The following is a 13,468-nucleotide window of genomic DNA, read 5'->3' on the forward strand; positions in this document are numbered from 1 at the left end:
AGTTTATATCGAAAATTGTCCCAATTTGTAGAGACGAGTGCCGGAGAATTTTGATTAAAAGAATTAAGTTAAGCTCGATGAGTACGGGGTTGTGATCTGAGGATAGACAACTTTCCACAGTCACGTGATAGTCAAAAGGAATATTTCGAAAAAGAGACAAATCAATATAAGAAGGGGCTCCCCGTACATCGTATCGTGTGGGTGAATCCGACGGCATAATTTTAAATTGAGCGCACAGAGCCCATTTTAGGAGGTCACGACCAGCGGTGATTTTTACAACGCCAAGCCTGGTGGTGACAGTTTAAATCACCAGCGATAATGACATTGGTTGATAAATTGAGCAGTTTGTTGAAATCCTCCACCGGAAATTTGCCTCTTGTTCTGGATAAAGGTGGAAGATAGGAAGAGATCAAAACTAAGGAGGGTGAATTTTTAATAAAAATTTCGATAAGATCGCGAATTTGAACTTGTCGATACATTTTCAATAAGTCGTTAGTGATGGCTACGGGATAGCATTTAAACCTCAAAAGAATAGTAAATAAGTCGTCTTGTACGTTGGGACCATTCATTAGCGTGTCATTAAGCGATATCCCTAATGTAGTTTTGGCACTAGCATTGAAAACGACGCGTAGTTTTGTGGTAAGACTTGATTCCTTTAACACGTGATGATGAGGTATATAATAATGAAAAATTTTTTTATCTAGATTATTACAGGATAATTCTTCCATGTGTCCACGTGATAAATATTCGGACATGAAGTCATTATATTGTTGATATACTTTATCTAGGAGTTTTTATTAGTTTTTCAGACTAAGAAATATGCGGAAGTCTGATGGTCTGGAATCACCTAACTAATTTCTTTTAGTCTTGAATGGCAAGTTTACTGAGTAACGACCATTTTCACTACGGACGTGATTTTCCACGAAATCGTTTTCACACAATCTTTCCTCTTTAGTTAAAGGTTTCGATGTGGGAATTTGTTCCAAATCCCAAAATGATTTAACTAATTCCTCCGTGTTTACGTTTAGCGTATTGACCGAAACCTGCTTACGGTTTGGGAATTCAAGATGTGTAGTTCCAGCAATTACCCATCCTGACTTAGAACAAAATGCAAATGGAAGATTTCTGCCTTTTTTTAATTACCTCTCCACTGATTAAAGTAAGGAATACGTTAACTCCCAGAAAAATATCATTTTCTCCCGATTCATGAAATGTAGGATCTGCTAAAGTTAAATCTTGGAAGCTTTCATATAAATTCCAAGGTAATGTTACACTTGGAATGTTTCCTGTGATTTTTGTCTGTTATGTAAGCGTTGAAATTCTGTACCTAGTATTAAAATGAGGTGTAAACAACAAGTCAACTTCTCCAGTAGTAGTTGTATTGAAAGTTCCTAAGCATGACACTAATATCTTCGAATCCTTTACGCTCAATCCTAAATTGATAGCTGTTTCCCTACGAATGAATGATTTTTCACTACCTGAATCTAGTAAGCATCTATAATTTATGAATTCATTTTTTGAGTTTTGAACCTTAATTAAAGCAGTACACAAAAGTACATGACTACGTTTACCATTAGCATGAGGTCCAAAATAGTGATTTTCATAGTTGTTTGGACAAACAGTTGGAAAAACTTCACTCAAGTTGTTTTCTCTTTTAATTTTCAATTTCGGAACGAACACTTGTGCTTCCGGTAAAGGGAAATTAGATGCATTTTTTGGTTTAAAATTTTTTTCTAAATGCAAAATGCTATGATGATGCTTAAAACAATGTTTACACGTATTTGCACTCTTACACGGAACTACTCTGATATGCGCCCTGAAGTCACCAAATTTCTCGCCACTCCACGCTGCCATATTGCTATCTAAATTTTTTGTCTACATTTCGAACTTTAAGCCTAAAATGTCTCCAAAAACACGGTTTACGCGAATGCAAAAACCACGTTTTGAACACACAATTTAAGCTAAAAATCCGAAACAGAAACAAAAAATTTAAGATAGCAAAACCGTAAATTTCTAACCAAAATTATTTGACAAGAGTCCATGTACATAGCGATATGTTTTAACTTAAAAAAACATCTACGAATGGCACAATCTATGCAACGAACGAATCTACGAACGACGCATACCTCGCTTTAATAAATTAACATAACAACAATAAATTTCAAAGAATACCATCTACACAGCATCCTGTTTAAACTTGAAAAAACATCTACGAATTGCACAACTGATTGAGCAACAAATTTTCAGTTGAAATAGTTTATGTTCTGAAACTACCTATATATATTACTTCGTATTATATAAATAATTGAAAAGTAAAACATATGCTCAAAATTACCCTTAAATTAGAATAAATAGCTGTAATAAGTATAATTCAAAATAGCGTATATGCAAGCAGGTATTAAAATCAGAATCAAGTAGCTGACGTTTATATATGAAAAAAAGAATAATGGGATAACTTGAAATTTCATGCTTTCTTTCTAAATAAAAATAGTTTTATTAAAAAGAATTGCATAATATCTGACTACTACAGATTAATCGTTTTTAAATTTTACATATAACAAGACAATATTTGTCTCTAGTACATTTCTGCTCGTTGTTAACGTCAGTGTAGCACCGTGTTTCCCAACGTGGGGCTCACGCCCCACAAGGGGCAATGCGAGTGTTAAGGGGGGCAATTCGAAAATGGACACATGCAGAGTTTAAGGGGACAAAGGACTTTCTAAATATGTTTCATGAAGTCAAAATTTTTCGAAATTTCATTTTTTATTCCCCAAAATAAAGAAAAATGTAAGTGATGTATACGAAAAAAATTTTTTAAATTGCGGTGCATTTTAAATATTTTATAAAGAATTCTCGCTGTAGATATTGACATTTAAATGCTTTTAAAGGCATTTAAATAACTGACACATTATGCTTTCCAGACGTTTCTCGCATATTTCAGCCAACAAATTTACTTTATTTTTTTACTGTAGGAATGGCAACCGGTATATTATTCTTTCCTTGAATGGCAACAGTAGCTGCTTTCAGCTTTGTTTATAATGATCTTATATTTATTTCTTTCAGCCCTTAGTGAAATGAGGGGTGCAAGCAGGAAAAAATTTTCGTCAGTATTCGGAGGCATATTTAAAATTTGGTTTCATACCCGGTCCATAAACGGTCAACTTTTGTCCTTTTATGCCAATAATGCCCGACCAACAAATCAATGAAACTAGGTCGCTTGAGGCACATTTGAAGGCGAAACATAATGGTGATATTAATTCAGATTTTAATTATTTTTCACACTTTAAGGAAAATTTTTGAAAAAAGAGTAATATTAAAGTGTCTATTTACGGCGCATAATGCAACTGTTAATCGTGCTCTTGAGGCTATTTATCAAATTTCATTATTCATCGCTTAATCTGGGGAAAGCCGTACTATAGGAGAGAATTTAATCAAGCCATCAATATCAGCATTTAAAACTGTTCTAGAAAAAGATGACAAAGACGTTAAAGCTATGCCACTAAATAACAATACTGTTTGCAGAAGAAAGATTAAATGAGTGAGGATATTGAAATACAACTTGTTGAAAAGCTGAAAACAAGAAAAGTTTCGGTGCAAATGGATGAACCAACTTTGAGAGACAGTGAGGCCGTACTTGTAACGTGTGTAAGATATATTCATAAAGGGGATTTTGCCGAAGAAATGTTCCGTAAATCATTAGAAATCACCACTACCTCCAGAGATATTTATAGTAAGCTAAAAAATATAATACATCTTGTACTGCAGATGGTGCTCCTAATATGATAGTTCAAAAATAAAGCAAAGCACGGAATAAGGAAATGAGTTGCAAAATTGATAAAAGAGGAGAAACTAGAAAAGCTTCTTGTGTATTGTGTTATTCGTAGAGAAAACCTGGTAGCTAAAAACAATTCGCCTGTTCTAAACGAAGTACTAAATTTAGTTATAAAGTGTATCAATGCTATTAAAGCTAGGGCCAAATGTGAACGTCTTTTCAAGTTATTTTATGAAGAACAAAATGAAAGACTATGTGAGACTTGTACTTCACACTGAAGTAAGAAGGCTGTCGAAAGGGAACTGCTTGGAAAGATTTATGGAACTATTTGATACTCTTAGTTATTTTTTAAGCGACAAACCTGAAAAATCCGTTAACGGATGATAACAAGGCAATTGTGAGTTATTTAGCTGATATCTCTGAAAAATTAAATATATTAAATAAACAACTTCAAGGAGCAAATAAAACTTATGATGCAAAAGGAAGATATTTGGTTTAATTATCTTTGTTAAATTATGTCAAGCATATACTATTTACCACAAAAAGTTTGAAAAGTCTCATTGGCTCCAAAAATGTGACGTGACTACCGCTATATTGTTATTGTCCATCATCTGAAAATTTTATCGGCTGATTTAAAACATTTTATAACTTAAAACAAATTGATTTTCCAACTTGGATGATGCAGCCAATGCTAATTGAATTGGCTGACATTTCAAATATGCAGTAAAAAGAAGAACTCGCAGAAATGCAAAATGATGAGTCAATTAAAACTTTATTTAATATAAAAGGAGCGATGACATAGCTTTGTGAAGAAACCAGAATCAGATATCCAAACGCAACAAAATTTGCAACAGAACTATTGTTACCGCTTCCAGGGCCCACCAGCGGCCGATCGGTAAAGTCGCTGAACACTGGTAGTTCGGTGCGAGGTTCGAATTCCGCGAACGGGCTGGCTGCATGGGCGTTTTCGTGGATACGAGCCAGTTTCCCTTAGAAAGTCCTCCACGAAGGCATCCCTCCCCTTAGGCAGATAGCCCTCGAGGCTTTGCCATAATCACACACACACACACACAGTTACCACTTCCATCTTCATATTTTACTGATTTAGAGCCACAAATGATTTGCAGCTAAAAAAAAAAAAAAAAAAGAAAAAGAAAAGAAATCGGTTGGATATAATGAAACCGGGAGACTTGAGACTCAAGTTATCTAAATTGGAATCTGACATAAAATTTCTTTGCAGCAAGTATCAAGCGCAAGGAACTCGCTAAATTTAAATAATAAAAATTACTAATACTTAAAATAAAAAATCTGATGTGTACACCACATGACGTCTTTGTATTGGAATATTAAATTATACGTAATTTTTCTTGCTGTCGCGCCACTATCGAACATGAGAGGTAAGTTTCTCTGTTACGGAATGGCAACGAGAGAGATTGCTGTTCAGAAAAGATGGATGATCGAACTGCGTTGTAACGATCATTTTTGTGGATGTTGCGTATTGTAAAATGAACCTATTACACTGTGCTAAATAGTATTAAAATGCTATATATTAAAAGATCTTTCGTCTGATTTAAATTTTAACAAACCGCTCATTATTTTCTCTTAAACTCACAATGTTCACGATATTTCTGGCGCCCCCGGGTGGGCTTGTTTGTTGGAAACATGTTGGATGAAAGAATAGATAGGGTAAGTTGATTACCTTATACTTCCGTTTTGAAGTTATTGATTATTGTTTTACTGAAGTTTAAAATACTTTTCTTGCCTAATTTTTATTTGAATATTTTAAACTTTTATGACAAAATGGAAGTGATGAAAAGAAACAAAACTGCGCAACGTTCAGCTTTTACTAAAGCATATAAAAGACTAGATGAACTTTTAAATGATGATAATGTTGATTATGAAGAAGCAGAAATGTGTTTTTATTTGTTCAAGAAAAAGGCAGAAACATTAGAATTGACGCACAGTGCTTATTTAGATACTATAACTGATGATAAAGAATTCGAAACAGAATTTGAAATAACAGAGGACTATCGAGAGAAAACTGTTAGGATACAGTTAAAATCGGAAAGATTTCTCGATAATATTAAGAGTAAATTAAACGAAATCCAAAATACATCGTCAGAGAGTAGTCAGAAATTAGTTACTGATGAAAATACATGTAAAACTTTGTGCCAACGCCTACCGAAAGTAGAACTTTATAAGTTCGCAGGTGATTTAAAAAATTAGCTTACGTTTTGGAATCAGTTTAAACAACATACATGAAAATAATAACTTAACGAATACAGACAAATTCCATTATTTAATACAGTCTTGAATCTTGAATATTCAGTTTCATTTATAGTGTCAACTACTAAGAGTTTTTACTAATATCTCTAGTGTGCCTATGGCCTTTCGTAAATTTTAAAAAACATTAAAAGTGCATGAGCACCGCGCCCGAAGGCGAAAGTGGTCTGAGTGGCAAGTCATTCAGGAAAGCAAGAGTTGGATTCAATCCAAAATCTACTAATTTTTCTTTCAAGACTTTTCTTCGTGGAAATTGTTTGAGTAGGTGCTGGAAGCATATCGTCTTTGGTTCCTAACTTAGCAGCAGATACGAGAGAGGAGAACGAGAATCACGTGATCTAGCATTGCTTCTTCATTGGTAGGAATTTGCATGAGCATAAAATCAATTTCTTTGATGATTAAACGAAATTTTGTAAATTAAGTTCTAATTAAATACAATGTAAGTACTGAGGCAGTGCACTTTTGGTAGGAAAATAAATTTCGGTTGAGCATATATCTTAGAATTTTCTGTATCTTTCGGTAATTGTAAAAGGGGCGGGAAATCACATGGTCCAATTGAAAGCTTGGAATTGAAGTTTTCCATGAAGTCGAACGATTCACAAAAACACAAGTTAAACATTTGCACAAAGTCCATTCGTTATATAGTCTAATAACGTGCAAAAAATTTTTACAAATTCAATATGAAATAATAAAAAGAAACTAGAAAATATTTACACTATATACACATTCACCATTTCGAATTATGATGAATGGAGCGTGATCGTTTGACTTTACTTTCAATTGTAGGGTTGTAGTTAACAAGATTTTTGATGGCTTCGTTTTAAGAATTGTTTATACTATTAAAGAAGTTATGCGCCGTGATGAGAATTTGATCTTGAATTTCCGGGATTTTTAAATCTTCGTATATTATTGTGTTTCTCACAAACCATGAAGCATTTGTTATTGACCGCAAAACTTTTATTTTGCAGAATGCTGATTTTCTTCCGGCTTGTTTTACTTGCAGTAGCCCAGGTCGGGACGGCATACAGTAAAATTGAGCGTATGAGGGTCAGATAAAGTGTGCGTTTCGTGCTTAAGTTCAGTTTGGAATTTCGCCCTATTAAACCATAAATTGCCATAAATGCGGCATTTGCTTTATTTGTGACGTAGTCAATATGTTCTTTGAACGTGAGCTGATTATCTATGTGAACGCCCAGATATTTGTACGAATTTGCAGTTGGGATGGGAACGTTGTTAATTCGAATATCAATTTCCACAGGGAAGAATTTTTTGTACCTTCTGTACAGAACTATGCAACATTTTGCAGGATTTAACATTATTTTCCAGGTCTTACACCAATTTTCTATAATTTGCACTTGCTGCTTTAGCTTATCAATTGCGTGCTGTGGGTTGAGTGAATTAGTTAAGATGACAGTATCGTCTGCGTATTTAAGTACTTTAGAATTTTCTGGGTTGGGCATGTCGTAAACATATATATTAAAATTTCTCGGAGATAAAACAGAACCTTGAGGTAACCCTCTTTGAATATTTTTCGTAGATGACAAAGTATCTCCACATCTTACTTGAAAAGATCTTTCTTCCAGGTAAGAAATGAGGAGTTTAAGAAAACTACTTGGTAGCGAGAATCTGGCTAATTTGTAAATTAGTCCTGCATGCCACACTCGACCGAAAGCTTTTTCTAAATCGAGGTAGCATGCAGCAACTCCATTTTTTTTTAATGAAATTCTCCTGCGATGAATTCTACCAAATTTAAGATTTGATGGGTGGTTGAATGTCCTTCTTTAAATCCGAATTGTTGTTTATCAATATCGTTTATTTGTGCAATGTAAGGAGTAAGCCTTTCACTTATTATCCTCTCGAAAACTTTGCTGATTGCTGGTAATAAGCTTATCGGACGGTAAGAAGTAATTTCCTTCGGGTTTTTTCCTGGTTTGATAAGCATTATGACGATTGAGTGTTTCCACTGTTGGGGAAAATATGCCAGTCTAATGCATGCGTTGAAAGGATTTCTGAGAATGATGATACAATTATTAGGGAGGGCTTGTAGAGCTTCATTATTAATCTTATCGTAGCCTTTCGCCTTTTTCTTTTTGAGGTTTTTGATTATATTTTTAATTTCCGTAGTCGAGGTGAAGTTTACAAAATTAGAGTTTCTTTTTAAGAGAATTTCTTCGACCGTTTTGTTTATTGTGTATTCAAACTCTGCATTTTCTTCTGTGTGCTTTTCGTAGACTTTTTCTAAGTTCGAAGCCATAGCCTCTGCAATTTCTTCTTCCGAGCTTTTAAGTTGGCCTTCATAGTTTACGGGGTACAGCTGATTTATTCTTGAAGTGCGGAGTGACCTAGCAATTTTCCAAACTAGGTGTGGCTGTAAATCCATGTTTTCCATAAGGGAGTCCCAGTTATTCGAGCGGAAATTAATTATTTCCTGAGAGATTTTCCTGTTTAGATAATTTACATGAGCTTTAATTCTCGGACAGCGTGTAAGCTGCCAGCGTTTTCTATACCTGTTTCTTTCTTTTATTAGATTGAGAATATTCTGAGGGAGCTTCTGCGCGATATTGTTTTTAATGGTATAGGTAGCTGTGGAAATAGCATTTTGAATATTCTTGTTAAGCTTACTGATTTCTTTTTCAATATCTTCGGGATTATTTATCCAATTGTTGCATGAAACTTTAATTAGTTCATTTTTATAAATAACCTAATTAACTTGTACTCTTGGTTTGATCAGCGGTGGGTAAAACCCGTAAAAGTCAAATTTAATCGGATAGTGATCAGAAGTGAGTTGTTCGATGACTTGCAGATGTGGGACGGTGTTGATATTTTTGAGGATAACTATATCCAAAATAGATGTTCTTCCGTCATATCTTGTTGGGATGTCTGGGGCTATAATTCGAATATCAGAGTTGTTTGCATAGTTGTTCAAGATATTACCATTTCTATTGTTTGAACGGCAATTCCAATTTGTATGTTTTGCGTTAAGATCACCCGCAATAACTGTGGGGTATCTAAAACTTGTTAAGGCATTCAGATCTTTGTTGCTGAGAGTGTTGCTTGGAGGATTGTACACCGAAATGAACAGAAAGGGTTCATTGAAAACCGTGTAAATGAGAGCTGTCGTGTTTTCAATATTTCCGGTGTTATGAACATCGAATTTGGTATTCTTAATATGGTTTTTGATGAGTATCGCGGTGTCGCCTCCTCTGTTATGTTGTCTGTCCGTCCTGATAGTGCTATATCCTGGGATTCTAAATCTATTACTGGGAATTAAGTGGGTTTCGTTAATCATCATCACATCAATGTCGTGAGAAATAAGGTAATTGATCAATTCATCTTTTTGTTTGAGAATGCCGTTGGCATTAAAGTACGAGACTTTGAGAAAACTTGTTGTAGTTGCAATCAAATTTGGGATTTATAGTTTTGAGGCCTAGAATTCATAGTTGAGGTTTGTGAAGTATTTAAATGCAGTCATACCGACTTTTAATTTCTCCATTATTGTTTTTGCAGCCTTGAATTTCTTAAAAAAAAATCTTTAATTTGAGTGAATTGTTTTTTAATCCATTCGAAGAAGTTAGGTTCGTTCTGATTGGTGTTTGCCCAAGAGGGCGTGTTAGAGATTTCCTGCGAGTTTTTACTTGGTAGTTTCGGAAAGTCTTCTGACTTTAATTTAAATTCTTTTCGTTTTGCGTTCTTTTTAGTTTCTTTTCGAATTTTTTCCTCTTCTATTTTTCTTTTAATGTTCTCCGGATTTTTACAACAACCGCGGTAAGACGACACATGATCTAGTCCGCAAAGGACGCAAATTGGTGGATCTTTTCCTTTTGTAGACTTGCATAAGTAAGTTTCATGTGTCTGGGCGCATTTTAGGCATCTGGGAGTATAGTGACACAAGTCCCTGGTGTGGCCGTACCTTTGGCACTTATGACATTGTACGGGACCTGGCCTCGATTTATAATTTGTTATAGTGATGTCTAATCCACGTAATTTTTTCAATTCGAATATTCTCTTACCAGTCTCGTTTCTTTGTACCTCAACAACAAAAACTGGTAGATTAATTTTTTCCCCTTCCCGTACTGCGGTGATTTGTTTTATTTTTAGAGTTGGGATGCCTAAATTTTGTATCTCCTGCTGAAGAAGTTCAATGTTAGTAGTTGCTGGCAGTCCTTTTATAACTGATTTGATCGGTTTTTTAGAATTCATCTGATATGTGTGGAAGGGAACCCCACGCGCCTTCAAAAATTTTGTGACTAATCTATAGTGCTTTCCATCAAAAACACGTATAGTGAGTCGTCCATCTCTGAGGTTTCCTGTGTAATTCTTTACACCTAGTTCCTCAATTTCGTCTTTGAGCTTATCCCAGTTTCCTTGGAAATCAGCTAGAACTATTGGGGGGATGTGTCCCGCAACTTTTTTCGGTAACTCAAATGTGGCTTCGTTTGCAGTCTCTGCATCCATGTTTACCTCGTTATTTAGGTTTTCAAATTTATTGTTTTGTTCGGGGTAGTTTATTTCCTCAACCGAATTACTTCTTTTATGAGTTTTCCGGGGGGGATAATCCTTCCGAGTCTGTCAATTTCTTTTTTCGGAATTTTCCGCTGGCGGTTCTTTTTAATTTCCTAGCGGCGTCATTTTTTTGGTGGAATTGTAATTTCTTCTTTTGAGTTTAGGATATTTATTTCCTGCGACATTTCGTTAAAGTTGAAGATATTTTGTTTTAAGAAATCATTGAATAGTTTTAGCGTATTTGCTAATTCAATAAATTTTGGATTTTCCGGTAAATTTGCTTCTTGTAGAATTTCAAGTTCATTGCGAATTTTATCCCTGTAAAGTTCAACCAATTCAGGGGTTACTACTCCTTTATTATCCTCTCGTATCTGCGTTAGGAATTTAACAATCAGGGGATCATATGGTTCAGCTTGTGTTGCCATGTTAAAATTTGCTGCTCACAATTTTTGCTATCTGCTGCTGCTAGCTATTGTTGGCCTGGCAATGCATACTGAGACAACAAAAGAAAGATCTTACCCAAAGTCAAGTCGTACGATGAGTCAGGAATCGCTGTTGAAAACTGCTCTCCCCCGCTCAGCAAAAATCCGACCTAGTCTCTTAGAGCAATATGATACAGTCATCATCAATATTGCCGGCATATTGCTGTTTTTACGCAACGTTTCCGGCTCATAACACATAGGCCCGAAGGGCGCATGACGGTAGTAAGCAATGACGATTGAAAGGAGGCATCAGTAGTGCGAAGAAGGGGTGACAGCATGACGTCACAAGTCTAGAGAAACACGCAGACGAAGCCCAGGACCAGGAGAAGCGAAGACGGGGTGAAAATCAGACTTGTTCTGTTGTTCATGATAGGTACATGTCATAATAAAGTTACACAAATAAGATGGTACAATACAATTTATTAGAATAATAAAATACATGCAAATAAAATGAAAATGAGTACATAAATAAAATACGGCAAAATAAGTCTATATACATATTTACAGCGACGTTGCACTCGTGATAAAGTTACGTAGGGAAATTCGAGTCTCGAGTGGTGAAGCCTGCGAGTGGTCGAATACGTGCGTCCTCTGCAAAGATCTGGTAATCGAATACTTTGAACTGTTTCATATGTGAACATTTTTTTGCCTTTTCAAAGAATTTTCGATTAGCTTTATGAAGGAACTCTTCAACTCTGTCTATACGTAGGTCTCTGTGTAAGGTCTCATTCGAAACATAAAAGTGCGCATTAGTAATAATTCTGAGAAGTTTTTTTTGCGTTACTTGGAGTTTTTTCATGTCACTTTGAGTGTAAGTCGCCCAGACAGGGGATGCGTAACAAAAAATTGGTCTGATAATTGCTGCATAGATGTGTCTTTTCCTTTTAAGATCAAGTCTGGAGTTTTTACCTATTAGTGGGAGGAGAATTTTGATAGTATAAGAGGTCTTCCATTTAATTTTGTGAATGTGGTCTTTCCAGGTAAATCTGTGATTTAAAACTACCCCAAGATAAGTAGCCTTCTTAACAAGTGGTACTTCTTCATTAAAGATATTAATTTTTCTGTCAAAAGGGATTCTGGAATGTTTTTTGCCGATGATTATCAACTGGGATTTTTGTCCGTTAATCGCAATTCTCCATTTAGAGCACCATTCCTCTATGGCTGGAATTTTTTCTTGAAGTTTTATCAGTGCATGCTTTTGACTATGTGACTTCACGGCAAGGGCGGTGTCATTAGCATAACATCCGAGGTAAGTATTGAGGTCGGCACTATTGGGTAAATCATAAACATAAAAAAGATATAAAATAGGGCCAAGAATAGAGCCTTGAGCAACACCGGCTTTCAGATATTTGGTCTCAGAGAGTTCATATCCAAAATTTACAAAGAATTTGCGGTTCCGTATGAAAGAGTTGATAAGTAAGATGAGGTCTCTACTGAAATCAAGTGTGATGAGCTTGAAAATGAGCCCCTCATGCCAGACGCGGTCGAAAGCTTTCGCCAGGTCTAGCATGAGTAAGGCGACACTTTGATGCATGAATAAAGCAGATCCAATGAATTCGCACTGACGAACAAGTTGTTTTGTCGTTGAGAGATTTTTACGGAAACCAGATTTTTCCATTGGGAGCTTATCCGTATCCTCAATTCTTTTATAGATGACCCGTTCGAAAATCTTACCTAGTCCTGGAAGTAGACTAATCGGACGGTATCCCTCCGGTTTGGTGGCATCTTTTCCCGGCTTTGGTAGAAGAATGACTTTGGCCTTTTTCCATTTTTCGGGAAAGTAGTTATTTTCCAGGCAGGCATTGAGAATGCTAACATATCTTGTGACAGTGTTAAGTGGCATATTTTTAATTGCAACATTCGTTATTTCATCATAACCAGGTGCTTTCCGGTTTTTCAGATTTCTGATAATGTTTCTAACCTCGGTCGGGGATGTATATTCGGTGCGATTTTTGGCCCCTGGTCCTTCAAGCCAGTCATTGATAAATTGCCTAGTATTAAATGAGAAAAGAGGGTTACAAGGGTCTTGATTCGGTACGAATTGTTGTTCCAAGTGCTCTGCCATAAGGGCGGCCTTTTCCTTGTATGTAAGTGCGATTCTGTTGTTACTATAAATTGGTTTATTGCAAGGGGTCTTGCGCCTAAGGTTTCTTGCGAAAGACCAGAAATCATTTCCAGATTCATTAAAACTCTCAATTTTATTATTCCAGACCTCATCCCGATGTTTCCGAATCTTGCAACTGATTTTATTATTAAGTTTGTTAAGTTCTTTCTTGACCCCTGGGTCCCAAGAGATATGCCACCTCTTTCTCAATCAGTTTCTCTGTTTAATCATATCTCTAATTTCTCTGGGTAATCGGAAATTGTCTTTATCAATTGGAATTTTCTTGGTAGCAGTGTTGTATGCACTGAGGATACTATTGTTGAG

General features: G+C 35.6%; 1 long non-coding RNA gene across 1 annotated transcript in view; it reads left to right on the forward strand.

The window, feature by feature from the left end:
* The first annotated feature begins 5,224 nt into the window (after nucleotides 1–5,224).
* LOC146994241 (uncharacterized) overlaps nucleotides 5,225–13,468 on the forward strand; it is a 97,724-nt gene continuing 89,480 nt past the window's right edge. Inside the window, exon 1 of the long non-coding RNA XR_015044093.1 lies at nucleotides 5,225–5,458. This is a non-coding gene — a long non-coding RNA (uncharacterized LOC146994241). The remainder of the gene's footprint in view (nucleotides 5,459–13,468) is intronic.

The sequence above is a fragment of the Stegodyphus dumicola genome, chromosome 11 (assembly GCF_044657685.1).
Source record: "Stegodyphus dumicola isolate Sdum_Otavi_A_Nest chromosome 11, ASM4465768v1".
NCBI classification, from domain to species: domain Eukaryota; kingdom Metazoa; phylum Arthropoda; class Arachnida; order Araneae; family Eresidae; genus Stegodyphus; species Stegodyphus dumicola.